The sequence below is a fragment of the Dasypus novemcinctus genome, chromosome 23, assembly GCF_030445035.2.
Source record: "Dasypus novemcinctus isolate mDasNov1 chromosome 23, mDasNov1.1.hap2, whole genome shotgun sequence".
In the NCBI taxonomy this organism is placed as follows: domain Eukaryota; kingdom Metazoa; phylum Chordata; class Mammalia; order Cingulata; family Dasypodidae; genus Dasypus; species Dasypus novemcinctus.
In genome coordinates, this window is record NC_080695.1 from 9,994,692 (window position 1) to 10,008,669 (window position 13,978).

The following is a 13,978-nucleotide window of genomic DNA, read 5'->3' on the forward strand; positions in this document are numbered from 1 at the left end:
CCAGTTCCTCAATGGCTCTGGGCCTCGGTTTCCCCAACAGTAGAAGGGGGTTGCTAGCACAAACGCTGAAGTTTCCAGGAGAATTCAGTGAGGTCCGCTGCTCAGGGCCTGCCACAGGGCAAGTTCTCAGTAAGCGGCACCAAGAGGGAAATGCTGCCTGCGCCCCTCGGAACCTTCCGTCACCTGACACGCCCATGTCCCAGCCCAGGACCCAGGACCAGGCCACCGGCTCCCTGGCCCGGCCACAGGGGCTTTGCGGAGGGGGTGAAGCCTAGTTCCCTGAGATGGGAGACGGCCCGAGAGGGCCCAAGGAAGCACGAGCGATATTACAAGAGATGAGCAGGCGGTGAGGGACAAGCGGGGAGGAGCAGGTGCTGGCTGCTGCTCTGCAGATGGAGGGAGGGGCCACGAACCAAGGGACCAGGGCGACCTCTAGAGCTGCAGAGGGGAGCAGAAAGGGTCTCCCCTGGAGAGAGGAAGGGAGCCCGGCCGACACCCTGGTCGGACACCTGGTGGGACTTCCAACCTCCAGAAGTGTGAGAGGCTAGATGCGTGTGGTTTAAGACCCTGAGATGGGGAAATCCGTTACCACCCAGCAGGAAACTAACACAAGCATGAAGGGAGCAGTTCCTCCCTGGAAAGGCAGTTTGGGGAGGTGAGAAGTCAGCTGGAACACGCCCTCTGCAGACAGCCCATGACCTGGGCGGTGTTTGCAGGGGTTGCATTATTTACAGCCGGTAAGTCCTCACCCTTGCCCATCATGGGAGGTTAGAGGGAACTAGTTAGTCCTTGGAGCACGTGCTGGTCAAAGGTAACTAAGGGGGCTTTGCTTTGTCCTGCTCTCTTTTCCTCTGCAACTGGAGGGAAGACACACGCACAAAGACAGAGCAGTCAATAGGCGAGCAGGGCCGGGGGCCCCCAGGAGCAGCCCACAGGCCTCCGAATTCTGACCATTTTGACAGAAAGCAAACAATTTGACCTGCCTGGCTGGCCACTTGCCACATTCTCCCATCAGGGCTTAAAAGAACTCACAAGCGCCTCAGGGTTTTACAAAGCAAGAATTTTTTTGCCCTTGACAAAATAAATTTCACCCAGCCTGCAGGACTGTGTAAGAAGGACTTCACAACTTGGAAAAACTGTTTTTTCAAAGTCAGAATATTAGGCATGTTCTTTGAAATGATGAATGCTTGCTTGCTCATTCTCTGTTTGTGATAACTTATGGTATGGTATGGTATGGTATGGTACGGTATGGTATGGTATGGTATGGTATGGTATGGTTTGGGGAGGGGAGGGGAGGGGAGGGGAGGGGAGGGGAGGGAAAAGAGAAAAGAAAAGAGGGAAGAAGGGGGGGGAGGGAGGGAGGAGGCCCTGGCCTCATTCTAAGCACCTCCACATGCAGCCTAAAAGAATTCACAAACATCCAAACTGTGAAATCCATACGAGGCAAACAACAGTCAACTACATAGCAAATATATGTTGCTTAAACTTGCATATTAATTTCATTGTGATAAAATAACCCTGTAGGATGGAATTAGAAAATTACTATTTTAGAAACAAAAGAAGCTACATGCTCTGGCAGCTTATACTAAAATCCAAGTTGCTGTTTAGTCACTGGAGCACAAGCGGACTGCGAGCTCAGGAGAGCCGACGTGAGGTGCAGGTGCAGAGCGTGGCCACGAGCTGTGACTGAGGACCTGCCGAGGACGCGACGGGCACCCGGGCACACTGCGCTGCCAGAGGCTCTAGAGCCACAGGCCGCACCTGCTCCAATGGTGGGACAGGAGGTCCCTCAAAACCCAGGCAGGGGCACCTGTGGAGATGCATGAGCCAGCCCCCCCATGGCCCCCTGGGAGCAGAGTCGGGGCACCTGCCCTTGGGTGATGGGTGGCCTCGTGGGACCCAGTGCTGTGGCTGTCAGCCCCGCTGCCGGCACCCGTGCACACGGTGAGTGGCCTAGGACGGCCCACGCTCACGCCAAGGTGGCCTGGACGGGCTCCTCCTGGTGATCGTTCTCCGTCCTCCCCCAGCACCGGCACAGCTGAAAGCGAGGGAAGGCAGCTCCGGGGCTGCAGGCTCTTGCCCGGAGCGGGAACATGGGGCGGGCACCACAGAACCCCGCAACCGGCCGGGTACACCCGCAGCCTGCCTGCCGCCAGCACCGCACGTTCCCCTGCCCACAGGGCCTGTGCTGACAGCAGACGTCCGTGAGCAGCAGGGAGCACGTCCTTCCACTGGATGGCTGCTCACAGAGGACCGCGGTTTGATGCTTTGGGGTGTCCTCCTGCGCCCACATAGCTTCAGCCCTTGCAAAACCGTCATCTTCAGGGGGATGCGGGAGACAGGAGCAGCCGATGGGGGGCAGGGCAGGAGGGAAGCCAGTCAGACGGCTCAGGAGGCTGTTTCTGATCCACCAAATGGGAACAGCTCTCCCCCCGCGGAGGCTTCCGGAAGGGTTAATTCATTCGTCCTGTGCAGAAGGCCCAGCACCTGTCCTGGCCCTGAACTTGATGTTGCAATAACATTATTATGACGCAAAGCCTCACATACCCTCACCCTAAGACTCTGTTAGAATACATATCTCTAAAATGTAAGCATCTTAATCAATCTTTAAGCCATAAATACCCATCTGCCCGTGGGGCCACCTACTCCGTATGGGGCATGGGCACTGCCTTTGGTCATGGAGGTGTTTTTTATGACGGTTGATTTTGGAGGCCATCCAGGATATAAGATTCCAGAGACTTTGGGCCCGAACTTGGGCAGTTGCTGCCACATCCTGGAGCCTCAGTTTCCTCATGGGTCACACAGTCCGGTGCTGGAAATCGCTGGCCAGGCCACAGCAGGCGGGAGGCCCGAGCAGCTGCCAGGGGACTGTTTGGTTTCATTTAACCAGTCACCTGAGAGTGGCCTCGGGCCGCAGGGGAGGGCTGTGCTATTTACGCTTCTCTCTCCACCGCTCTTACCTTTCACCCAACAGAAGCCACTTCTAAGTGTGTAAAATTCTCTTCTAAACCTTTCAATGAGGGACCAGGCAAAAGCTTGGCACAGAAAGGCCGCTGAAGACACCAAACACCAGCCCTGGGAAGGCAAGCACATGCCCGGGAGCGAAAGAGGCCGCCTGCTCTCCACCCGGCGCTCCAGGCGCGCGCTCTGCTCCAGGTCCCACCTGGAGCCGCCCACCCGGGTCTGAGTCCCGCTCAGCCTTGACTCACCTCCGCTGCTCCGCCAGGACCCACCTTCCTGCCACGAAACAAAGCCCACCGCCTCGTCCCCTGTTTCCTGGAGGAGGGCTGCTAGGCGATCCTGCGGGCTTCTCCACTGTGGGGCAGATGCTTCTTCAATAACCCTCCTGATCCATTTAAGAATCCCTTCACCTTCTGCCCACAAGAGCATCTAAAGTCGAGACCATTCATTTCATTTATTTGACAAATATCGGCGCTGTGCCCAGGACGTGCGCTCCCCCATCCAATGCCGGGGCAGACGCTAAGTCGTGGGGGAGCCGGGGATTGCCGGGCCGGAGCCAGAGGCCAAGCACGCTCTGCGTCCCAGAGGGAAACAGTGCCCCCTGGTGAGGCAGCCTCCGAGCTTTCCCCTCCAGGGGCAACAAATTCACCCCCCGGTGCTTTAGCCTTATTCTTCCCACCTCTGGGAAGCACTGAGGCCAGGGCCCTGCAGCTGTTCAGGATGCCTAATGGGACCTGGCTCCTGCTTTACTTTCCTCGTAGTCACAAGATGGCAGCTCTACTCCCAGACATCACATCTGTGTTCCGGGGATGAGGAGGAGGTAAGGGCAAAGGGCAGAAGGCACAGCCTGCTGAGTCTGTTCCTCTTCATCAAGGAAAAAAGTGACTTTCCAAGAGGCTACACCTAATAGACTTCCGTTCGATCCCACTGGCCAAAATTGGGTCCTATGGCCATCTTGGTGCAAAAAAACCTTGGGGTGTATCTTAAACCATTACCCCAAAAGGGTCAGAGCAGAAATTAGGAGGAAGAAGGAGAGAATGGACCTTGGGTAGGCAATCACAGCGTCCACTATGCTAAGCTCACCGCCTGGACCTTCGCAGCCGCTCCCACTCTGCTGCCCACACCGGAGGGGGTGCAGGACCATCGACGTAGGCGAGCTGTCGCTCATCACGGCCCCACCCGCCCGTGCTGACCACACGCCCGCCACGCGTTAGGCCACTGCAGTCAGGCTGGGCACTTGGGGGCTCCCTCCCCCCTGACCGCACAGTCGGGGATCAAGGCAAAGTGCAGGGGAAAGAGGCACTTCTCAGCTCCCTGTAGAGACAAGACACGCCTGTTCAAAGGTGACCAACCCATAGATTCAAGTCCTGGAACCTGCATTTGACACTCCTCAACACCCCCCCAAGCCTTGGTATGGAAATGCACCATTCATTCATTCATTCATTCATCCATTCATTCATTCAACAATTCCTCGCTGGCTCCCCTGCCTCAGGCACACTACTGGGCACCGGGAAATGTGTCGGACGCAGGTAACTGCCTCCTCGGCAAGCATTCCTCCCTTCTGCTTTCCTAAAAACAGCACCCCTTTCGGTTAGGAGGGGCGGTTTGCTCATCTGAGGTGATGTGTTGTGACGGGTCTAAGGCAAGCATGACAACGCAACAGTCTGCTTTCCCAGTGCCTCCCTCACTCATGCAGCTAGGATTGGCACGTGAGCCAACTCTAGCCAAGAAGACCTTCTGCAGGGGTTCTGTGAAAGCAATTGCTTCCCTGATACAGGGAAGAAACAGAAGATGCTCCTCTTCCCAGCCCCCTTCTTTCTGCTCTGGACTCAGATGAAACACCTGGAGCCACAGCAGCTAATTTGCAAACATGAAGCAACCACCTGACAGACTAAACACGGCAGACTGATAAGAAAAATGACTAAGTGTGTGTTGGTGTCAGCGAGCTGCCATTCCAGCCTTTGACCATCTAATTCTGCACTCACTGTTGTGTAAGAAAAATTAACCCCGATATAAAGATTCTGTTATTTGGGTTTTACCCTGTTGGCCCAGAGCATTCCAAAATGATATAACTGGTAAACAAGAGTCCAAGGGCTGCTGTCCTTGTGAAGCCCGCAATTTAAATCAGGGAGAGGACTGGATACTATGAATTCTCTGATGAAGACGCCGGGGGCGGTAGAAGGTACAAGAGGGTCCTCAGCTCCCTGGGGGGTGGGGCAGAGGGAAGCCTCACTCAACTGGGTCACCACGAACAAATCTCTCCCAACACAGGCCTTTCACTCACAGGGCTCCCCTTCCTCAGCGTGATGCGCAGACCCACCCGCCAGTGCTCCCACTCACCTGTCACCCTGTCCCCAAGATCGAGGGGAGACATGAGCCAATCAAGTCCCCCTGGTGCCACCTGCAACTCTCCCACCCTGATGGGTCTTTCAGCACCAAGTGGGTCCTGGGCCTGGCCACCCCGCAGGAAAGATGCAGGTCACGGCGTCAGGCTGCCCGTTAATTATGAACAAGAGCAGAGAAAAAGACACCGGCTTACCAGCTGCCCTAGACTAATCTACGGCTTTCAGACGGTTCCACTGTAGCCTAAGGAAAATGGCTTAACCATCCTATTTTAGCTATCACTATGCCTGAGAGATCACGGCCATCTGTGAATTATCCTACAAACAAAACTATAGCCTAACCACACATGCAATTACAGTCCACTGCTCGCCAGCCCACACCCAGGCTGAGGCACAGAGCAGAGGTCTAGGAGAGCTACAGATCAGCCCAGCGAGCACCCTGCATTCCCACACTGAGCTGCTACACTTTTGCGAAGGTTCACAATACATAGTATTTGCTACCCTACGGGGGGGGGGGGGGGAATTCTTTCAAGCCTAATTAGCACGGAATTTTTAGAATGCAAATACTTTTCATTTAGACATAAAACAAAATGCCACCACATTTCTCCCATCCATTTATCATAAACAAGTTAATTACTGTGTAACAAACGCTCCTGCCGGAATCTGTATATTTAGGGGCTGCTGGTGAGCTGACTCAGGCAAAGAGAAGGCACCACAAAGCAGTTGTTAATGGATAATGGCTTAGATAAAACCGGGACCCTGTGACTCTCTGCTTGTCAAATTAAGGTTAAGCTCTCTCCGCTGGAATAACTCAATTATGAGTAGTCATTATCGATTTAACTGGATTCCTACCAGAATAACAGAAACCTCATGCTTCTTATTTATTTTTGACACACATAGCATTACCATGGTCTTGAGGTTGCACAGTTTTCTGCATAAATAGAGGGATTTTGACATGCCTGGGATTGATTATATGTCAGCGCTGGCACTTGCCCCCATATGTGTGGTTATTTGTAAGATATGAAAATGTCTCTTGTTCCTGATAATCCCACGTCTTAAGGTGAGCCAGAAGGAGCCGAGAGTGAGAAGGTGCACACAGTGCTGAAGAAGCAAAAGGCCCTGAGCCCACCCTGGATGAGGGGACCCTGGGCCCCAGTGCTCCGGGGATGCCGACCCCTTCCCCACACCTGGCGCCCACAGACCTCAGGTGGACGGGCTGAGGACCCGAACCACACACCCACAGGGCCCGCAAGTCGGTCCAGGTTCACATCCCAGCAGTCCATAACTCTCTCCCTGGACAAAAACCGCCTCGGTCCAGAGGCCAGCCGACAGCAGCCCAGAGAGAAGTCCTTTGCCAGCTTCCCCCACGGCGGCAGGGAGCAGAGCGCAGCTTCACCTGGGCTTGCAAGGCCGAAGCAGCCCAGCTCAGGGAGAGGCACGCTGGTGTATCGTAAAAAGCACGCGAATTTCCTGTTCTCCTCTGGAGCCGGCAATGAGCCCACCACTCAAAAAGAGGGTTTGTTTTTCTTACATCCCTGAGTAAAATGGATGTTTTGAGATATGTTGGGATTATCCTGCCTCTGCCACATACAACTGAAGGCAGCTTCTGAGACATAGCTGAGGGGTCCGGTACAAGTCATCAGGGGGCTGCCGTCAGTGCCTCCCACGTGATACAGGAAAGTGTGATGTCTGCATATGAGAGACCATCGCGGGATGCTGTGGACACGTGGGTCCTCTTAGGGGAGGAAGCACTGTGAGAGGCTGGTGGCCCCTTCAAACACTAAGATGCACCAACAGGGCAATCAGAGCCTCATCTTTTGCAAAGGCCCCATCCCATGTGCCTGCCTCTACGGCATGTCCACTCTGCTTCTAGGCCAACTGCTAGAAGGTGGTGGTGGTTGTTGGGTTGTTTTTATGGCGATCAATGTGAGGACTGATATCATCACACAGCTGCCTTAGCAGTCAGCTCAGATAACAACAAGTGAGTACGAGGAGGTGGATTCTGGGTAAAATGAAAATTCTGATTCACATAGCAGGTCAGGTCAACAAGCTCCACCACAAAGGATGAGGATCCGAAATGTCAGCTCACTCCATGTGCGCATGCACACACACACAATGCGCGCACGCGCGCTGCTGCCAGTTCCTGAAGGGAGACTCTATGCTCCCACCTCATCACAAAGTGCTAGGAGAGCTGGAAAATAAAACTGAAGGGAGCCAGCAGGTTGGGAATTATTTAGGCATGAGTGTTGAAATTTCGCTTTGACCCATTATTTAAAATTCGTTCCTCCCATCACTTTGAAATCAGCTAAAAGGCTCCCACTTCTGGGGAACTTAAGCAAAGAGGGAAGGCACAGAGGCAGGAGGTAGCTGTATGAGACGAGAACCTCGGAACTGGAAAGACTGATTTATTTTCCCTCTCATGCAAATACAAAGTTTAATTATTTTGTCTTGAAAGGAAACAGATCAATATGCAGGATGATCTGCTGTCATCGGAGTTTTGAAGCTGTCACCGAGATTCCCATCACACATGTGGATATAATCCTGCAATTACGATCTGACTAATTGGTAGCTCCCCCCTGCATGTGTGTTTCTGTGTTGTCAGTGGGGCAGTAATGAAAATGAATGCCACATTTGTGAACAGAACGGCTATGGGCTTATTTGCGACAACATCATCTGCCTTATCATGCATTTCAAAGCAGGGATAATTTAAGAATCCAGAATTTCATACATAAAAATCCTTGGTAAGAAAGTCTCTCTGCCCGTTATTTGGATGACATTACATACCAGTTGTAATTTGTTACCCAGGAAATAATTCACTTCATTCAAAAACACGGGGACTCCCAATCGTTCCCCTGAGAGTCAAGCGCCGTTCAGGGCACCCATTTGTACCCCCAACCTCCATGCTGGAGCCAGCACAGCTCTAGGACTAGCCAGACCTTGACTTCAGTCTAAATGCTTCTCGCACTCGAGAGCGTGGCCTCTCACTCATTCCCCCCTCCACACCCCTGTCCCTACCTTTGAGCAGCTTCTCTCCTTCCAGAACATTCTGGGAGATCAGTGCCGTGTAATCTTCTGAGAACCCAGCCTTATAGGTCTGTCTGGACGTAAGATCCCCAGGATGTGCCTAAGAAGAGAAAGGAGAGTAAAGCAGAACGAAGCTGACAGCCCCAAAGCCCACCACCTGGTGTGGCCAGCTGTGCAAGGGCAGCACGGGGTCAAAGCCCGGACGGCCACAGGCTCCTGCCAGGCATGGAGTTGGCTTCCCTCTGGCCCCTGAGCACCTACAGGAGCAGGAGGCAAGATTGGGCGCCTTGCCCCCCAGCGACCTGGAGCATGCGCCACCAGGGGTCAAGGGCAGGCTGGCAGCAAGGCTGGGGGCTCATCAGGGGCCTCCAGGGAGGCGACCACAAGGAGGGGAGGAAGCATCCACATGGCAGCGGCAGGAGGAGTCCAGCATCAGCCAAGGAAGCTGCTAAGGAGAGCCGGGGCTCGGGAGGGGGGCCAGGGGCTGGGAGCACAGAGTCCAGCCCACGCTTTGCAGAGCCATTTTCCCCTGTGGGCTCAAGACTGTGCTTCAGGGGAGGCGGAGGAGCAGGCTCCAGAAGTCTGCTCCCCGCAGATCACCCCACAGGGAGGCAAGGCCTAGGAGAGCAGGAAGAGTCTCCAAGAATCAAGAAACCAGCTCTGAGTGGGGTGCCAGGAGGCCAGGGATGGGGGGTCCAGCTCCAGGCCTCTCCCCTCTTCCTGGGCACTCGTTTGCGCTTGGAGCTCCCATCTCAGCCATCTGGGAGAGCAGCTGCCCCAGCGGACCGGAAAGGCTCGCTCGGCTCTCCTGCCTCAGAGGACATCCAGATGGCACGGAGGGGGTACGGGAGCTTGGGGAAGGGCAAAAGGACCCCTCCCTGGCTGCGGGAAATGGGCCCCCCGGGCAAGCGCAGGGGCTGGGGGCTGGCTGGAGAGAAAGCAGTCTGTGTCACAGGGAGACAGCCCGCGACCAGGAAAGAGCACCGGGAGCCCTGAGCGAGGCCGCCAGCACCCCTCCACCGCGCCTTCACCAGCTGCAGGAGAGGAACGCGCCTCCCTGCCGGCCGCCTCCTCCTGTCCCAGGCGCTCAGTTTCAGCTCGGAGAGGCTGCCCCCAGCTCAGAGGCCCCTGGCACCCTGACACCGGACCCGGAGGCGGGCACACCTCCTGCCAAACGCACCCCGGGGGAGGCAGAGCGGGGCGCAGAGTGGCTGCAGGGAAAAGCTGCCGAACGCGGTTTTGTTTCTGGGGAACGCAGCTCCAAAGACCACCCGCGTCCAGGGAGGAGGCGAAACTCCTCCAGGAAAGTTTCCAGCCGACCCTAGGCGTGAGCCCAGGGCCGCTTGGCCCGCCCTGCGGCCTGGGAATCGGCCTTGCCCCCGGGCACTTGTTTCTGTCCGAGGTTACGACAGCGCGGCCCGGAGGCAGCCAGGCCGATCGGCCTCTAGAGAGGGTGCCTGCAGCAACTCCCGTGGCCCTGCCACCTCCGCCCAGGGCTCCCGCCCGCCAGCAGCCCCGCACGCGCGCCCAGGCCCCGCGCCCCGCCAAGCTCGGAGACCAGCTGCCCGAGCGCGCTCCCCGCCCCGGAGCCCCGGGTCCGTCCGCGCGTCGAGGAGCGAGGGCGCCGGCGGGATGTGGCTGCCGCCTGCGCCGCAGCGGGGCTCTGCGGAGAGGGTGCCCCGCGGTCCACATCCAGCACCCACCCGCCGCGACGGTCCAGACCCGAACCCCGAAGTGCGAGCAGGAGCCGCGGACCCCGCCCTATGCCCCGACGGCCCGCGCCAGGCTCCCCGCGCCCGCAGGCCTGGCCGGCGTGCGCCAACTCCGTAGGCGCGTGGCTCCCGGGCGGTGCAGGGAGCGCGGGGTCCGCCATCCGGCAGCCTGTCTGGGCGCGGGCGAGCCGAGCCCCGGGCGACGGCCGCGGGCCCCAGCGGCGAAGGAAACTCGGAGACCCGCCCGCCCCTCCCGCTCGGCCCGCTCAGCTCCGCCGCCCAACGCCGCCCCGGTGCCTCCCACTCCGGCCGACCGCGGAAGACTGAGAGGAGCGCGGGCGCCGGGCTGCGGGCCGCGGAGCGCGCGGCGGGGAACCGTGAAGCCCGGGCGAGGCCCGCGGTCCTGGACGCGCTGCCCGGGCTCCCGGGAGGCCGGCGCGGGGGCGGCAACTTACCCTGAGCGATCCGGAGAGCGACAGCAGCACGACGAGCACGCCGGAGCCCGCGGGCATCTTCCCCGCGGGCATCTTCCCCACCCGCGCCCGGTGCCAGGAGCCCGAGCCCTGACCCCGCCGCGCCCAGCGCCAGCCCCGCGCGTCGAGCCGGGCCGTCCCCCGCGCTGCCGCCGTGCTCCGCGGTCAGGCTAAGTGCGGCGGGCGGCGCGCTCCTTCTGGCGGTTGATCCGCCAGCCTCCCAACCGCCCGCGCCTCGGTTCCCCGCGCTCGCAACTGCAGGAGAAGCCCCGCCCGGCCGCGCCCCGCGCCCCGCGCCCCGCGCCCCGCGCCCCGCGCCCCGCGCCCCGCGCCCCGCGCCCCGCGCCCCGCGCCCCGCGCCCCGCGCCCCGCGCCCCGCGCCCCGCGCCCCGCCCCCGAGCTCGCGCGGCTCTGTGCGGCTCTTAAAGGGGCCGCGCGCCTCTCCCGCGCTCTCGCCGCCAGTCGCCCGGCACCGTCCCCGCCACCTCCCCCCAGGCACAGGTCGCACGGGTCTTAGGGAACCGGCTTGGGCAAAGAAGGCCGAGGACACGCCGCCTCCATGGGCAGGACGGGGAGTGGGGAAGCGTGGAGACCCCGAGGTTGCTGCCCCCACACCGGAGGCCTGTCTGGGTGAGGAGCCCCCGCCGGCTTTGTCCAGATTCCAGGCCTGGCCAGCGCGGGAGCAGCACTTGTATGCTGCCCTGGCTTTCATTTAGGAAATGGCACCTTACCCCCAGGCTCGGGGCGCTATCCAGAAAAACTGTCTGGAAAGGTTTGGGGACCTTCCTGAAGCCGCCTGTGTGTCCAAAGGCAGGGTTACGCCCGAGAGGCAGAGGAGAAACTCCTGGGTGGAAGAGCTGTCTGCCGGGATGGAGGACAGCGCCCGCAGCCCAGCCCAGGCCCGGCGCTCCCTGGGCCCTGCAGGTAGGACTTCCAGGCTGGGGAACTTTAGGGGGTCAAGTGACAAATATGTACCACTTGGGAAGTGAGGCGGGGCATGTGCTCGTTTCCTTTAGGCTTGGCAATGTAAAGAAAAGTGGTCTGTTTACTCAGATATTTCTAATCTTCTTTGTCTTGGTTTGGAGGAGATTTGTGTCTGGAATACATTCGTTCTGGTTTAAGAAATACACTGCAGAGGAGGGAAAGAAGACTAAGTGAAACCGCTGAGCTCCAAGGTCATTGTCCACTTGGGCAAGAGAGCAGGAAAGGCTACAGAACAGCCCCCCCTTCCCCCTCCCAGAGCACTCCCGCCTCCAGGCAGGGTGGCCTGCTGCTTGGTGCTCCGAGCTGGCCTTCAGGAAATCAGATGGCAGGTCCCGGGGTGGACCTGCCCACCCCTACGCCATGTCTTACCCAAACTGGTGGGAGATCAGGGCCCCGATTTCCAGGGCCTAATGTGCTGGGCTGTCATCATGCCCAGACCTGCTCAAGGTCCTGCGTAGTGAGTGAGGTTTCATAGACTTGTCCCTCGAAAAGCAGCACCAGGTGCAAGTCCCCTCAGCTTCCCTCCTCATCCAGGAGTCATGTCGCTGCGGTCGTGCAACACCCGAGACCACTCTCCCGTTCTGGTGTGAACACATACATCGCAGGGTCCTCACCTGCCTTCAGGAGAACCACGCATGGGGCAGATAAGTTTTGGGGAGAGGTACCCCATAACCCAGCATTTATTCAAATGTGCTCTCTGAACCTCGGCAAGTACTAAGCACCATGCCAAATCGGGGAGAAGTGGTGTCTGGGTACAAACACTGTCCTGAGGTACGAACAGTGGGTACATGAGTGTCCCAGCTGTCAAACACCTTGCCGCCCTGGAGAAGGGGTGTGGCTCTGGCAGGCAGCCCTTCAAGGAGCCAGCAGGCATGGAGCTGGGAGCTTTATGTGAGTTAACTCCTGTGCTCCCCCAATCTCCACGTGGTGCGTCCTGTTACTGTCCCCATTTCACAGCCGGGCAAAGGGGTCATGGTAGGAGAGCTGACCTGCGGCGGCCGCCCAGGTGGAGGTGGCAGCACCAGCATTCTAACTCAGATCTGAGTCTGTGGGCTGGGTGCCACGCCCCAAACCTACCTGACAGAGGAAGCCTCTCTGTCTAGCATAGGCTTGTGGACACATTGCAGGAGCACTGCAGTGACCGCCACGAGTCCAGGAGGAAGCCCTGCTTGTCCGGAATTCAAGAGATCTGGTGAGGACAGGTTTGGAGAGGAGCAGACTATGATGGCCAACAGTCAGGAGAGGCCTCAGAGGATGCTCCAGTGCCTCAAGTCAGCCCCTGGGAGTTCATTAAGAATACAGAAACACAGGAACCACCCCCGACACCCCGAGGATATCTGCACTTCTTCCCCCATGCACACGCTGTGGGTCCTCGGATCATCTGCAGGAGAGTCATGGGGAGTTTGTGGAAACACAGATTCCCGGGGCCCACCTGAGCCCCGGGACCAGGAGCTTAGGGGATGGGCCCTGGGAAGTCCCCCTTTCACAACCTCTGCTACTCTCATTCACGCAGGCTGGAGTTTGAGAACTGCTGGCCTATCCCAGACACTCCTTACCACCTACCAAGCCAAGCTGGGAGCCTCTTGGAAAATGCCACTTCCCAGGACCCACCCTGGAGCCAGGGAATCTAGACCTCCAGGGCAGTGCCTGGGACTCAGCATGAGAGATGGGGGAGAGACCGACCTGGCTGCCACCTGGGGGAGCACTCCATCTTCCCACCCAGCACCCAGGCTGGAGGAGGAGCTGTGAGCTCTGCACCCAGTTTCTAGAGCCCTGGAGACAAGCATGCTTTTTGTTTTTAAGGGAGCTTAAGAAACTGCGCTGGGGAAGGTGGCTTGAGGCTGCCTCTGGCCTCCCAACACCTGTAAACTGTCGCTGGTAAGTGGGCTGCAGAAGTTTGCTAAGTGCTATTGTCTTCTCTCTCGTCTACCCCTTGTTGTGCCAGCCTGGGGGGCCCAATTTAGAAGCAAATCAGAGGCCTGAGCCCATGCCACACCTCCCTGCCTTTCAGCTCATGTGAAAAGTCCCCCTCATTTATCATTATTTTTTAGACACTTCAATGTTAAACAAAAAGCCATTTGGTAGAGAGCAGAATGCTGTTAGCAAAGGTCTCTTGGTAGAATAAAACAAAATATTTGTGGACCATTGAAGATTTTCAAGGTATTATAAAAATGAATGAAATCAGCCTGCTACCCAGCTCAAGAGAACATTCCTGCATGGAACAGAGGAAAACAACCTTAAAGGGAAAAGGGAAAAAAGAGAGACCAGAACAAGTAGTTCACCTCCTTCAACTCCAATAACACTCCCCTGCCGAATCCAAGTCATGCGGGGCTGAAGGAGGGGCTGGGCAAGGTGATTATGGCTCTCTCTCTCTGCCAGTATTCTCTTTCTCCTCCAAAATTCACCCGTACTGAAGAGTTTCAAGCGTGGTCTCATTGCATCCTCGCAGAAGGAACTGCTGCTCCTGTTCCACGTGCAGAAA

At 57.7% G+C, this 13,978-nt stretch overlaps 1 protein-coding gene across 3 annotated transcripts in view; it reads right to left on the reverse strand.

The window, feature by feature from the left end:
- LOC101413726 (transport and Golgi organization protein 1 homolog) overlaps positions 1–10,622 on the reverse strand; it is a 170,561-nt gene extending 159,939 nt beyond the window's left edge. For all 3 annotated transcript variants that reach the window (XM_058285723.2, XM_058285724.2, XM_058285722.2), the window contains exons 1-2: positions 10,495–10,622; positions 8,319–8,427 (exon numbers count right to left, since the gene is read on the reverse strand). The gene's annotated coding sequence lies outside the window, so the exon portion shown is untranslated. The remainder of the gene's footprint in view (positions 1–8,318; positions 8,428–10,494) is intronic.
- Positions 10,623–13,978: the final 3,356 nt, after the last annotated feature.